This window comes from Bufo bufo, chromosome 5 (genome assembly GCF_905171765.1).
Source record: "Bufo bufo chromosome 5, aBufBuf1.1, whole genome shotgun sequence".
Taxonomy (NCBI): Eukaryota; Metazoa; Chordata; class Amphibia; order Anura; family Bufonidae; genus Bufo; species Bufo bufo.
In genome coordinates, this window is record NC_053393.1 from 237,233,344 (window position 1) to 237,245,167 (window position 11,824).

The following is an 11,824-nucleotide window of genomic DNA, read 5'->3' on the forward strand; positions in this document are numbered from 1 at the left end:
ATTTGGAACGATTCAAAGTCATCCTTCTCTGACTTTGTCGCCAAATTAAATTGTAATGACATAGGTCTGAGGTTCACGCACGAATCTGATCCAGTGAGCCTCCCTTTCTGGATGTTTCTATATCCAGGAAGGGCAGTGATGAGCTTTCTACAACTATCTTTAGAAAGCCCACCTCTACCAATTCAGTCCTCCATTGGAGCAGTAGCCACCCTACCCCCCTAAAAAGGGGTATTCCATGTGGCCAATACCTACGCCTTAGGCGTAACTGCTCCGAGGGATCTGAATTTAAAAAGAGGGCCAATGACCTAAGGACCAGATTTCTTAATAGGGGGTACCCGGATGATGTACTTAGACAGGCCTAACACAGGGCGACCGGTACGGCCCGTTCGGACCTCCTGGTGCCTAGGGTGAGACCGCCCCAGGACCAGAAGATCTGACTTCTGGGTACTTTTGATGGCTGTGCTGACAAGATAAGAGGGATCCTCGGTAAACATTGGCCCATCTTGATGATGGACCCCGATATTAAAGAAGCTGTACACGACTACCCTCAAATCACATTTAGAAGGGGCAGCAGCTTGAAGGATCTCCTTGTTCACAGCCATTTTACACCTGTTCCTAGGCAAGGCTTGGCAACCGTTGGCTTGGCAACCGTCGCGTCATCTCGCGTGTATTTGCGAGATGGGACGCGATGACGTCATCTGTCATTCACGTCCACCTTCCTGCCTTCCTCTCTCTGTGCGTTGTATCGCTCCGCGCATGCGCGGGCGTCCACCACTCGCTCGGACTGAGGTGGGCGTGCTCTAGCCAAGCCTCATTCTGAGGCTGGCTTTCACTTCAAAAGGTAGCGTTTCTCAATTGCTACCCAGGCTATATCAGCCCATGCGTCTCAGTGAGCTGTTAGGAGAGGGGCTCCATATCTTGACTCCCCTTTCCCTTCATAGCTAAATCGCCCACTTAGATCCATATATGGATTGTGGTGTTTCTTGTCTCTGTGCACAGTGCACCTCTGACATTATTGTCAGTGCACCCTGCACAGGTTCAGCCCAAGCTCCCGTGTTTCCCCTGATGAGCTTGTTACTCATCTCTCCCAGCGAAACATGCATGTAGAGACCAGGTAAGCAAGGGCTTTCTAGGGCGCACAAATTCCAGGGTGAGGTTCCTGTAGGTGACTGGTGGCGGGTAACCGTCATCCGGTCACATAGGCTAGTGTAGGGCTCTAGGGCATTTCTAGGGCCAGCCAGTTCTACAAACCACCCTGCGTTACGTAATTGCCGTCAATAATGGTGTGAAAATCTATCAACACCGGCCGGTCAATTGCTTATCCTGGAGTACCCCATCTGAGCGGTAGGACCAACCGGTTATCATCTTGGTGCCGCCGAGCATCTTACATTATTGTATATTTGGTTTTGGCACTATTTACATCTGTTTGGTAAAACCACCGTGGTGCTCCGCTTGTATATATTTATATAAATTGTTTATATCTCTTATCTTGGGACCTATTTTTCTAAATATCTTAATTAAACGTTAAGTTTTATTCTGACCACTTACCATTAGAGTTGAGCGAACACCTGGATGTTCGGGTTCGACGAGTTCGGCCGAACTTTCGAAAAATGTTCGGGTTCGGGATCCGAACTCGACCCGAACTTCATCCCGAACCCGAACCCCATAGAAGTCAATGGGGACCCGAACTTTTGGGCACTAAAAAGGCTGTAAAACACACCCGGAAAGGGCTAGAGGGCTGCAAAAGGCAGCAAAATGTAGTTAAATCCCCTGCAAACAAATGTAGATAGGGAAATGATGAGTTAACATAAAATAAATAAAAATTAAACAATATTAATTGGAGTGAGGTCCCATAGCACAGAATCAGGCTTCAAGTCACCCACCAATGGAGAAGGTCACTTACTATTATTTTGACCACAGCACCCAGACAAAGGAGAGAGGTCCCACAGCAGAGAACCAGGCATCATATCACCCACCACAGGAGTAGGCCACCATTTAGTTACTTTGACCCCTACACCCAGACGGAGGAGAGAGGTTACACAGCAGAGAATCAGGCATTTAGATCACCCATCACAGGAGTAGGCCACCATTGAATCAGACCCCGGCAACCATGTCAGATGGCACAAGCATAAGCTTTATATCAATCAGCACAGGAGAAGGCGACTTTGACAGACTTTGACCCCTACACCCGGACGGAGGAGAGAGGTTTCAAAGCAGAGAATCAGGCATTTAGATCACCCACCACAGGAGTAGGCCCCAATTTAATGGGACCCCGGCAACCATGTCAGATGGCACAACCATCAGCTTCATATCAATCAGCACAGGAGAAGGCGACTTTGAAAGACTTTGACCCCTACACCCAGACGGAGGAGAGAGGTTTCACAGCAGAGAATCAGGCATTTAGATCACCCACCACAGGAGTAGGCCCCCATTGAATCAGACCCTGGCAACCATGTCAGATGGCACAACCATCAGCTTTATATCAATCAGCACAGGAGAAGGCGACTTTGAAAGACTTTGACCCCTACACCCAGATGGAGGAGAGAGGTTTCACAGCAGAGAATCAGGCATCATATCAACCACCACAGGAGAAGCCACCATTTAGTTACTTTGACCCCTGCACCCAGGAAGAGGAGAGAGGCACCACAGCACATATTCTGGCATCATATCAGCCACCACAGGAGAAGCCACCATTGAGTTACTTTGACCCCCGCACCCAGGAAGAGGAGAGAGGCACCACAGCACATATTCTGGCATCATATCAGCCACCACAGGAGAAGCCACCATTGAGTTACTTTGACCCCCGCACCCAGGAAGAGGAGAGAGGCACCACAGCACATATTCTGGCATCATATCAGCCACCACAGGAGAAGCCACCATTGAGTTACTTTGACCCCTGCACCCAGGAAGAGGAGAGAGGCCCCACAGCACATATTCTGGCATCATATCAGCCACCACAGGAGAAGCCACCATTTAGTTACTTTGACCCCTTCACCCAAACAGAGGAGAGAGGTTCCACATCAGAGAATCAGGCATCATATCAACCACCACAGGAGTAGGCCACAATTTAATGGGACCCCGGCAACCATGTCAGATGGCACAACCATCAGCTTCATATCAATCAGCACAGGAGAAGGCGACTTTGAAAGACTTTGACCCCTACACCCAGACGGAGGAGAGAGGTTTCACAGCAGAGAATCAGGCATTTAGATCACCCACCACAGGAGTAGGCCCCCATTAAATCAGACCCTGGCAACCATGTCAGATGGCACAACCATCAGCTTTATATCAATCAGCACAGGAGAAGCCACCATTGAGTTACTTTGACCCCTGCACCCAGGAAGAGGAGAGAGGCCCCACAGCACATATTCTGGCATCATATCACACACCACAGGAGAAGGCCTCTTTCAGTGATTTAGGCCTTTGGACCCAGACAGAGGAGAGAGGCACCACAGCACATATTCTGGCATCATATCAGCCACCACAGGAGAAGCCACCATTGAGTTACTTTGACCCCTGCACCCAGGAAGAGGAGAGAGGCCCCACAGCACATATTCTGGCATCATATCAGCCACCACAGGAGAAGCCACCATTTAGTTACTTTGACCCCTGCACCCAGGAAGAGGAGAGAGGCACCACAGCACATATTCTGGCATCATATCAGCCACCACAGGAGAAGCCACCATTTAGTTACTTTGACCCCTTCACCCAAACAGAGGAGAGAGGTTCCACATCAGAGAATCAGGCATCATATCAACCACCACAGGAGTAGGCCACAATTTAGTTTATTTGACCCCTGCACCCAGGAAGAGGAGAGAGGCCCCACAGCACATATTCTGGCATCATATCACACTACAGGAGAAGGCCTCTTTCAGTGATTTAGGCCTTTGGACCCAGACAGAGGAGAGAGGTCAGAGATTAGCTTCATATCCCCCAGCACAGCAGAAGACCGCTTTATTTGACTTAGGCCTCAGCACCCAGACAGAAGACAGAGGTAGCATGGCAGAGGTTATGGCTTCATGTCACCCGTTAGTTTAACCGGCCACTTTCATCTGGTTAGGCCCCGGCGCCCAGACAGAGAAGAGTTTCATTCAACTGTGGGTTTCATAAAATTTGTATCAAATAAAGAAGTGGCCCGTAGCACAACAAGACATGTTTTAGGCAGTTAATAAGGACTACTCTGCACAAGGGAGGGACAGGTCCTGTGGGATCCATGCCTGGTTCATCTTTATGAAGGTCAGCTTGTCCACGTTGGCTGTGGACAGGCGGCTGCGCTTGTCAGTAATGACGCCCCCTGCCGTGCTGAATACGCGTTCAGATAAAACGCTGGCCGCCGGGCAGGAAAGCACCTCCAAGGCATAACATGCTAACTCTGGCCACGTGGACAATTTCGAAACCCAGTAGTTGAATGGGGCCGAACCATCCGTCAGGATGTGGAGGGGTGTGCAGACATACTGTTCAACCATGTTAGTGAAATGCTGCCTCCTGCTAACACGTTCCGTATCAGGTGTCGGTGCAGATAGCTGTGGCGTGGAGACAAAACTTTTCCACATTTCTGCCATGCTAACCCTGCCCTCAGATGAGCTGGCCGTGACACAGCTGCGTTGGCGACCTCTTGCCACTCCTCTGCCTTCACCTTCCACCTGTTCCCCTGTGACATGTGGGAATGCTCTCAAGAGCGCCTCTATCAGCGTGCGCTTGTACTCGCGCATCTTACGGTCGCGCTCCAGTTCAGGAATTAAAGTGGGCACATTGTCTTTATACCGGGGATCCAGCAGGGTGGCCACCCAGTAGTCTGCACACGTTAAAACGTGGGCAACTCTGCTGTCGTTGCGCAGGCATTGGAGCATATATTCGCTCATGTGGGCCAGGCTACCCATGGGTAAGGACAAGCTGTCCTCTGTGGGAGGCGTATCGTCATCGTCCACCATATCCCCCCAGCCACGCACCAGTGATGGGCCTGGGCTGCCACCCCGCTGTGAACTTGCGTCATCCTCGTCCCCCTCCACCTCCTCCTCCTCATCCTCCTCGTCCTCCAGTACAGTGCCTTGGCTGGCGACTTGTGAACCTGTCCTCTGCTGCTTAAACAAACCTCCCTCTGAGCCACTTCGAACAGACTGGCCCGAAAGTGTTAGAAACGAGCCCTCATCCTCCTCCTCCTCCTCCACCTGGGCCACCTCCTCTAACATCATTGCCCTAAGTGTTTTCTCAAGGAGACATAGAAGTGGTATTGTAACGCTGATAACAGTGTCATCGCCACTGGCCATGTTGGTGGAGTACTCGAAACAGCGCAGCAGGGCACACAGGTCTCGCATGGAGGCCCAATCATTGGTGGTGAAGTGGTGCTGTTCGGCAGTACGACTGACGCGAGCGTGCTGCAGCTGAAACTCCACTATGGCCTGCTGCTGCTCGCACAGTCTCTCCAGCATGTGCAAGGTGGAGTTCCACCGGGTGGGCACGTCGCATATGAGGCGGTGAGCGGGAAGGCCGAAGTTCCGCTGTAGCGCAGACAGGCGAGCAGCGGCAGGATGTGAACGGCGGAAGCGCGCACAGACGGCCCGCACTTTATGCAGCAGCTCTGACATGTTGGGGTAGTGGTGAATGAACCTCTGCACCACCAAGTTCAGCACATGCGCCAGGCAAGGGATGTGCGTCAAACCGGCTAGTCCCAGAGCTGCCACGAGATTTCGCCCATTATCGCATACCACCAGGCCTGGCTTGAGGCCCACCGGCAGAAACCACTCGTCGGTCTGTTGTTCAATACCCCGCCACAACTCCTTTGCGCTGTGGGGCCTGTCCCCCAAACATATGAGTTTCAGAATGGCCTGCTGACGTTTACCCCGGGCTGTGCTGAAGTTGGTGGTGAAGGTGTGTGGCTGACCGGATGAGCTGGTGGAAGCAGTGGAGGAGGAAGCCGAGTAGGAGGCGGAGGCTACAGGAGGCAGAGAATGATGCCCTGCGATCCTAGGGGGCGGAAGGACGTGCGCCAAGGAACTGTCCGCCGGGGGCCCAGCCGCCACTACATTCATCCAGTGTGCAGTTAGTGAGATATAGCGTCCCTGGCCGTGCTTACTTGTCCACGTATCTGTGGTTAGGTGGACCTTGCCACAAATGGCGTTGCGCAGTGCACACTTGATTTTATCGGACACTTGCATGTGCAGGGAAGGCACGGCTGTCTTGGAGAAGTAGTGGCGGCTGGGAACCACATACTGCGGGACAGCCATGGCCATCAGCTGTTTGAAGCTGTCTGTGTCCACCAGCCGGAATGACAGCATTTCAAAGGCCAGCAGTTTAGAAATGCTGGCGTTCAGGCCAAGGGCTCGAGGGTGACTCGGGGGGAATTTGCGCTTCCTCTCTAAGGTTTGAGATATTGAGAGCTGAACGCTGCTGTGTGATATAGTGGAGACGCTAGTTGACGGTGGCGGTGGTGGTGGTGTCGGTGGCACATCCTCTGTTTGCTGCTCGGCAGGTGGCAACATTCCTCTCGAGGCGGAAGCCGAGGCAGCAGCGGTAGAGGGAGCAGGGGGAGCCTCAGCGAGTGCCTGGTTTTTAAGGTGTGTACCCCACTGCAGTTCATGCTTTGCATGTAGATGCCTGGTCATGCAGGTTGTGCTGAGGTTCAGAACGTTAATGCCTCGCCTCAGGCTCTGATGGCAGAGCGTGCAAGTCACTCGGGTCTTGTCGGTAGGACATTGTTTAAAGAAGTGCCATGCCAGGGAACTCTTTGAAGCTGCCTTTGTGGGGCTGGGTCCCTGTTGGCGATGTCCAGTAGCAGGCGAACTCTGGGGGCGGCGGCTCGTCTGCTTTGGCCCCCTGCTCCCTCTTTGGCTTTGCTGTTGTCTCGGTCTCACCACTACCTCTTCCTCTGAACTGTGAAAGTCATCGCCACGACCTTCAGTCCATGTGGGGTCTAAGACCTCATCGTCCTCTGCATCGTCTTCCACCCAGTCTCCCTCCCTGACCTCCTCCTGTTCAGTCTGCACACTGCAAAAAGACGCGGCAGTGGGCACCTGTGTTTCGTCATCATCAGAGAGTCGGTGACTCTGCTGTGGTGGTATTCCCATGTCCTCTTCATCTGGAGACGTAAGTGGTTGTGCGTCAGTGCATGGTATGTCTTCCTCCACTGGGGAAGGGCTAGGTGGACGCCCCTGGGAAACCCTGGAAGCAGAGTCTTCAAACAGAAGAAGAGACTGCTGCATAACTTGTGGCTCAGACCGTTTCCCTGATATGCTTGGGGGTGATGTGACAGACTGATGGGCTTGGTTTTCAGGTGCCACCTGTGCGCTTTCCGCAGAAGACTGGGTGGAAGACCATGTGGTGAACGTGCTGGAAGCACTGTCGGCCACCCAATCGATTAATGCCTGTACCTGCTCAGGCCTTACCATCCTAAGAGCGGCATTGGGCCCCACGAGATATTGCGGTACATTCTGCCGGCTAGTTGAGGGAGTTCGTTCCCTACTGTGTGCGCCTGGGGCCGAACGGCCACGTCCTCTACCAGCAACAGAGGCTCCACGGACACCACCACGACCGCGTCCTCGTCCCTTAATAGTATTTTTCTTCATTGTTGCGATTCAACTCGCACCACAATGAAATATATTATTTTTTATAAGCAAAATCCCCTCACTGGAATACTTTCAGTTTTTTGACTGTATGGATTACAGATGGAATGACTGTTATATGTGAGTACCGCTTTCTTTGACAGATTCTAGTATGGGTACATATATGTTTTCCCAACCCCAGCACATTAGTTTGCTAATTCCAGATGTATGAAACGCAGGCCTAACTGTATCTAGTATATTGAACGCCAGATAAACTAACTTGGCCTTTTTTAAATAAAAAAAAAATTCCCTCACTGGAATACTTTCAGTCTTTTGACTGTATGGATTACAGATGGAATGACTGTTATATGTGAGTACCGCTTTCTTTGACAGATTCTAGTATGGGTACATATATGTTTTCCCAACCCCAGCACATTAGTTTGCTAATTCCAGATGTATGAAACGCAGGCCTAACTGTATCTAGTATATTGAACGCCAGATAAACTAACTTGGCCTTTTTTAAATAAAAAAAATTCCCTCACTGGAATACTTTCAGTCTTTTGACTGTATGGATTACAGATGGAATGACTGTTATATGTGAGTACCGCTTTCTTTGACAGATTCTAGTATGGGTACATATATGTTTTCCCAACCCCAGCACATTAGTTTGCTAATTCCAGATGTATGAAACGCAGGCCTAACTGTATCTAGTATATTGAACGCCAGATAAACTAACTTGGCCTTTTTTAAATAAAAAAAAAATTCCCTCACTGGAATACTTTCAGTCTTTTGACTGTATGGATTACAGATGGAATGACTGTTATATGTGAGTACCGCTTTCTTTGACAGATTCTAGTATGGGTACATATATGTTTTCCCAACCCCAGCACATTAGTTTGCTAATTCCAGATGTATGAAACGCAGGCCTAACTGTATCTAGTATATTGAACGCCAGATAAACTAACTTGGCCTTTTTTAAATAAAAAAAAAATTCCCTCACTGGAATACTTTCAGTCTTTTGACTGTATGGATTACAGATGGAATGACTGTTATATGTGAGTACCGCTTTCTTTGACAGATTCTAGTATGGGTACATATATGTTTTCCCAACCCCAGCACATTAGTTTGCTAATTCCAGATGTATGAAACGCAGGCCTAACTGTATCTAGTATATTGAACGCCAGATAAACTAACTTGGCCTTTTTTAAATAAAAAAAAAATTCCCTCACTGGAATACTTTCAGTCTTTTGACTGTATGGATTACAGATGGAATGACTGTTATATGTGAGTACCGCTTTCTTTGACAGATTCTAGTATGGGTACATATATGTTTTCCCAACCCCAGCACATTAGTTTGCTAATTCCAGATGTATGAAACGCAGGCCTAACTGTATCTAGTATATTGAACGCCAGATAAACTAACTTGGCCTTTTTTAAATAAAAAAAATTCCCTCACTGGAATACTTTCAGTCTTTTGACTGTATGGATTACAGATGGAATGACTGTTATATGTGAGTACCGCTTTCTTTGACAGATTCTAGTATGGGTACATATATGTTTTCCCAACCCCAGCACATTAGTTTGCTAATTCCAGATGTATGAAACGCAGGCCTAACTGTATCTAGTATATTGAACGCCAGATAAACTAACTTGGCCTTTTTTAAATAAAAAAAATTCCCTCACTGGAATACTTTCAGTCTTTTGACTGTATGGATTACAGATGGAATGACTGTTATATGTGAGTACCGCTTTCTTTGACAGATTCTAGTATGGGTACATATATGTTTTCCCAACCCCAGCACATTAGTTTGCTAATTCCAGATGTATGAAACGCAGGCCTAACTGTATCTAGTATATTGAACGCCAGATAAACTAACTTGGCCTTTTTTAAATAAAAAATATTCCCTCACTGGAATACTTTCAGTCTTTTGACTGTATGGATTACAGATGGAATGACTGTTATATGTGAGTACCGCTTTCTTTGACAGATTCTAGTATGGGTACATATATGTTTTCCCAACCCCAGCACATTAGTTTGCTAATTCCAGATGTATGAAACGCAGGCCTAACTGTATCTAGTATATTGAACGCCAGAAAAACTAACTTGGCCTTTTTTAAATAAAAAAAATTCCCTCACTGGAATACTTTCAGTCTTTTGACTGTATGGATTACAGATGGAATGACTGTTATATGTGAGTACCGCTTTCTTTGACAGATTCTAGTATGGGTACATATATGTTTTCCCAACCCCAGCACATTAGTTTGCTAATTCCAGATGTATGAAACGCAGGCCTAACTGTATCTAGTATATTGAACGCCAGATAAACTAACTTGGCCTTTTTTAAATAAAAAATATTCCCTCACTGGAATACTTTCAGTCTTTTGACTGTATGGATTACAGATGGAATGACTGTTATATGTGAGTACCGCTTTCTTTGACAGATTCTAGTATGGGTACATATATGTTTTCCCAACCCCAGCACATTAGTTTGCTAATTCCAGATGTATGAAACGCAGGCCTAACTGTATCTAGTATATTGAACGCCAGATAAACTAACTTGGCCTTTTTTAAATAAAAAAAAAATTCCCTCACTGGAATACTTTATGGCTTTTCAATGTATGGATTACAGGTGGACTGGTATTAGTAGGGGTGACACAAGCACACCCAAGTCCCTGATGTAGGATTTCTATGGCACAGACCACTATTACAAGTGATTAATGGACGTTGGGAGAGATTGTGCTGCAGCACTAGTCCCAAGATGGCCGCCGCCTATCAGCCCAGTAACATGTGCCACAAAATGGTCTGCACAACCTTTAAAAAAAATAGCCTTGGACTGTGCTGCTAAATCGCTATTGGTCTGAATCCTAGGTGTAGATGTCTGACTTGTTTGGAGCTTTGGAATGCACACTGTGGCAGCTTCTGCTGCAGCACTACAAGTCGCAAAATGGCGGCCGGCGGTCAGCCCAGGTACATGTGGATGGAAAAATCACTCTGGCCACTCTAAAAATAGCCAATCCCTATCAAAAAAGCAGCTCAGCTGCAGTTGTTCAGATGAATCACAGGTGGAGGAGAGAAATTTGCTTCCAGTTATTCAATTATCCCTGCCTATTCTCGCCCTAGCATCAGCTGCGTCTATCCCTGTTCTATTCACATCGGGAGTGAGCACGTCCCGACGTGCGCACAAGCTTATAAAGAGGCTGAGTCACATGCTGCACTTGGCCAATCACAGCCTTGCCAATAGTAGGCATGGCTGCGATGGCATCTTAGGGCAAGTAGTATGATGCATGTTGATTGGCTGCTTTGCAGCCTTTCAAAATGCGCCAAAATACATGCCGAACGACGAACCCGAACCCAAACTTTTACGAAAAAGTTCGGGTTCGGGTCCGTGTCACGAACACCCCAAAATTCGGTACGGACCCGAACTATGCTCGAACTGTTCGCTCAACACTACTTACCATACAATTCTTCTGTTTGACTCAGGTGGTCACCCTTATTATCTAAATTGTCAGTTTGCTATTAATAAACCCAACCAAAAAAGGATAACTATCAAAATTCACCGCAATACGGCTAATAGGACAGAGGTATATTTCCTATTAATACACCCCGTAAATGGCTGTAGTACAATGTAACTTCACCGCTAAATGGCAATTTAGACATATTTCTTCCTTTTTTTCCTATTAATACACCCTAACCCCCAAAAAAACAGCTAATGGGGGGACGTACGTATCTTTCCTATTAATACACCCCGTAAGAGGCTGTAGTACAATGAAACTTCACCTCAGGATGGCAATTAAGATGTCTTCTTTTTCCTATTAATAAAAAAACCTACCCCAAAAAAAGTATAAGAATCAAAATTCACAGCAGAAAGGCTAATAGGACGTACATATCTTTCCTATTAATACACCTCGTAAATGGCTGTAGTACAATGTAACTTCACCGATAAACGGCAATTATGACATATTGTCACGGATGGTGTACAGGAAACAAGACAATACCATATAAACAATGTCTCTCTGGATCCACAACTAAGGAACAAAGGGAGACCCCTGCAATAGACCTGCCGCTCTCCCTCACTGCTCAGCCTATGCGAACACCCCAAAGGTGGATGGCCGCATATCCACGTACCTCGGCTATCTATTACCTGAAGACCCTACAATAGTGAAGGGACACGACCACCGGCTCCCTACACTGACACGGAGGGAGTCAGGGTCACCTGGATCCAGAAAAGACAAAATCATAAATACATAAACAGCACTTATCTTGCAGACGAATGACGACTGACGAC